Here is a 4,388-nt window from a genome sequence, read left to right as displayed (position 1 = left end):
TCATGTGGTGCAGATTTGCTAATTTATATAGTAGGTTTTAAGTGCTTGGTTTAAATTGAACTACAAGTTGCTGAATTTTAATCAATTTAATATCTTAATTTTGTTCAGAACATGAAAAATGTACAGTTAAGGACTAAAGAAGCCATTCACTTTAACAAATCATTTTCTGGTATTAAATAGCTAATGGACTCATTCCTACTCAAAAAGAGAGGACTTTTTTTCCAGCCTTTTCAAGATTGTTATTTCCAGCGTTTGCTCTTTGTTCTAATTGTCAACTCCAACTTGACTTACCCAATTCAGAAGGCTTTCCGGTTTTTCACATGAAAGCCCATTTATTAATTGGATATGTTTCCCAGGCACAGGCGGAGGATAGAAATCCCAAACAAAGAAAAACAGGAGTGAGGAACCTTGTAAAGTTGTGGAATAGGAAGGGCTCACATTGCCGGGGCCTGGGGACAGTATGGAGTCTGGCACCTGAGGTGTCCTTGGGACAATGTGGAGGCAGTTTCTCAGGAACCTGGCCATATGTGTGTTTTTCTCAAAGTGTCTCCTTCATTTCCGCTTTGAATCTTTGATTCAGAGCATTTCATTTGTTTTTTTCAGACTTTAAAATAGGATGCCTTTGGAGTCCTCAGAGTGAGCTGGCATTTCTGTGTGTACCTGCCTATCAGGGTCTGGGCTTTGCCTTTTGCCTTCCTGCTTTGTCATAGTTTTGGCTGTGGCAAAGTGACTTTTGGAACTCTGGCCATAGAAGAATGGTTCAAGAGTGGTGCTCGACGCCATTTTTTTTTTTTTTTTTTTTTTCAGGAAAGCCAAAATCCAGCTGACACTTTAATGTCCTAAAGGGACTCATGAAAAGCAAGCAACAGGTGGCCGCAGTTAGCTTAAGCCAATCGTGACCCATCATTTGGGGCTGAGCATGTTGCCATTAGAGGTTGAGGTTCAGTGGACAGCAGAAGCGAGGCCGAAGATAGTAGAGAGTGGGTAACCATTGGCCAGGCAACCTAACTCTCCTCAAGTAGGGACTGTGTTGACCAAACTATGACGCATCCTTACTATCTTCGCATCCATTCAAACGGGGACTCTGTACACTGATACAGAAAATCTGTCACTGTGTTCTGATTCTTAAAAGGCAAATTATAGGATGTGTAGTCTCCCTTCTATTCTACAAGTGGGCACACACTGAACTATTAGTGATCTAAGGAGTATGCAGATTTCTACTCTTAATTATTTTTTATGTTGAATTAAATTCAGGGTCTTACTTGTTCCTGCACAAGTGGCTACTGAGCTGCACCCCAACCCCTACTGAAGAGTTGAGCAGGGAAGGGCTTTCGTTGGCTTGCCCGTAGCAGGAAGGCTAACTCCTTGACTGAAGGGAGAAGAGGAAGGCTGGAGACATGGAGGGCTAATTTGGATGGCAAATCCTCAGCCTCCGGCGGGTGCTCTGCAGTGCCAGAAGGCAACAGGCTTTGTGTGTGTCCTCACTGCTGTTTCTTCAGTGCCTAGCTCAGGATGGGTGCCTGGCAGGCCCTGGGCAGTTTATGGCTGGGATGCAGTGTACACTTACTGTTTTATCAGGGACCACTGTAGGCACTTAGCTTGTATTCCTGACTCTCAACACTTAGGAATTAGAAAACAAGAGGTCTTTTGTTTGTTGTATCTATTGGGGAGTTAGGGTAAATCCACATCATTGCCTGCATTTAAAAAACAAAGGAGGGATCTTTATTGTGTTCAAGGTCAAAACCGCTGCTTTCTGGAAGTGACAGTGACACCCCCACCCTGCCAGCTGAGGGTTCTTTCTCTTTGGGTAGAAATCTCAGGTACAGATGCACAAAATATATGTCAAGTGCTGTGTCTGGTGGCAGTGGGCTACTGGAGTGGGCAGGCAGAGGCTTTGCTATGGTCTCTGTGCAGCCCCCTCCTGTGCCCAACCTGGCAGTGGCCAGTGGTAACAGCTCTCAGGCTGGGGGCTGAGACCCTTGGTCCCAAACACTTGTCAGGTTCCTGGAAGCCTTCTGGCACTGGTACTTGCAGCTTTTCTTCTCTGGCTCTTTATAGCACTTCATCCTTTAGCCTCATCTCTCTATTTCCTTGTCCTCTCTCTACTTCCTCCTTGCCCAGGCCACTCTCAGAATGTATAGCCACTGGCTCCAAATGCTGGTCTTTCTAACTTCCACACTGCAGCTCCTGCTGGGCCAACTATGGGACACAAGCCAGGTGCCTGGTGCTTCCGCTGTCTCTCCCTCCTTTCCTCTTCACCTCCACCCCCTCCAGCTCAAACTGAAAGACCATTCTGAGGAAGCCTATTATTGGGCCTGCTTTGCAACAGCAGTGGAGCAGCAAAGGAGAGTGCCTCTGAGTGAGCCTGGTCAGTCTGCTTGTGTAGCTGGGGATTGTGTACACCGCCACAGGCTATTTTGGACAGTCACAGCCTTGCCTCAGCACCCGTTACAGTCATGGATGCTTTGGATGGGGACCAACCACAGCCTTGTCCTGGACACCTTTACAGCTCTTTCTGTTAGGCCACCAGGGGTCGCGCTGCCCCTCTCGCCTAGGTGGGAACTCTGCAGGGTTATTTAGAGTTCTAGCTTAACGGCAGCAAAGAGTCTAGTGCAAACTGTTTCGAACAGCCTGGTTACCTCTATGTCCACAGTACCACCAGCACTGACACTAATCCCAAGGCCAAGCAATAGGCCACCTCCTGCTTGCCTAGTGTCTTAGTCAGGGTTACTCTTACTGTGATTAAAAACTATTATGGTCAGAAGCAAGTTGGGGAGGGAAGAATTTAAAACCTTGGCTTACGCTTCCACACGGTAGTCCAGCACTGAAGAAAGCCAGGGCAGGCACTCAAACAGGGAAAGATCCTGGAGGCAGGAGTTGATTCAGAGGCATGGAGGAGTGCTGCTTACTGGCTTGCTTCCCACAGTTTGCTCAGTCCGTTTTCGTACAGAACCCAGGAACACCAACCCACCGTGGGCTGGACCCTCCTCCATGAATCACTGATTAAGAAAAATGCCCTTAGCCAGGCCTTTCCTCAGGAGCTTCCCTCCTTTCAGCTGACTTGAGTTGACATTAGCCTGGCCAGTACACCCTGCCTTATTGCTCAGCTGTCGCTGCCACTGCAAGCACAGCTAGGGAGAATCAGCTGGGATCACTGCCCCCAGGTATCTGCAGCATATTCAGAGTGGCTGGTGCGGGCATAAGTCCCAGTTGTCTGTTAGCATGACAGTCCTTTTGTTCAAGGCAGCCAGGACAGCAAGGGAGAGTCTAACAGGATCTAACTAGAGAGCCAAGCTGCCCCATCCCAGGCTGCCTGAGAGGACGTTGTAGGTTAAGGTGGCCCTGCCAGACTTGACCTGAGTTCCATCGGGACCAACTTGGTGGAAGGAAGGGTTGCCCTCTGACCTCTACACTGCACTGTGGCTCACGTGCCTACACCCACATAAGAGTAAATGAATAAATGGTAAATAAGCAAGTAAATAAATAGATGAATAAATGGCAAAACAAGAAAAGAACTTCCTGTTGTCCTCTCCTTAGCGTTGTTCCCTGTCTGAGGAGAATGAAATGTCAGGAGTACTCGCAGTACAGACTTAACTCCTAACACTGGCTGTTTGAACAGCCCAGAACCATGCCCCGTGGCCCACCGAGAGGCCACCTTGGTAGGTCTCTGCGGAGCTGCGGTTTCAGCCTTTGTTCTTTTCATGTGGCGTGGTAGAGAGCACGAGGTGAAGAGTTTGGTGGGCCTGGGGTCGGGTAGGGCTCCGGTCCCTTTGCGCGGAATGACCACTGGAAATGCATTGAATCCGTGCCCCGTGGTGTGTCCCTGTAACCACTGGGCATTGTGAATGAGAAGGGCCTGTGTAGCACTGCCTGACAACCCGCAGCTATCGGGGAGTATTAGCACGGTTTTCTTTCTGTGCCGTGGATCCCCCAGGGCTGTGTGTGTGGGGAGAGTTGAGACCTGGAGTGGACATGTAGTTGACATCAGGGAAGAACAGAAACGGGACTAAGGCGTTCGCTTTGTTCCCCATAGTGAAAGGCAGTGGGTGTAGACAAGAAAACTGAGTTAGGAACCGACAGTCGCTCTTTCTTTTAGATGGATTTATTTATTTGTTTATTTATTATATAGTCTTCTACCTGCTTGTGTTGTGTGCCTTTGGAAGAACAGCCCGTACTCCTCACAGAGAGATGGAATGAGCCATCTCTCCAGCCCCAGGAGCTGAGTTTCTTAATGCATTTTGGAGAATAAGTAGAGGGTTGATAGGTAAGACAGAGAGAAGAGCTGGAAGCTATTATAATGATCTTTGCCATTCTTAAAGGAAGAGCGGATTTGACAGGACTTTAGAAAGAAAGATAAGATTTTAGAAACTTGTCTTCGGGCAGCATAC

Source organism: Meriones unguiculatus, chromosome 6 (genome assembly GCF_030254825.1).
Source record: "Meriones unguiculatus strain TT.TT164.6M chromosome 6, Bangor_MerUng_6.1, whole genome shotgun sequence".
In the NCBI taxonomy this organism is placed as follows: Eukaryota; Metazoa; Chordata; class Mammalia; order Rodentia; family Muridae; genus Meriones; species Meriones unguiculatus.
The sequence above is the reverse complement of the archived record's forward strand: the minus strand, read 5'-3'. Positions refer to the sequence as shown.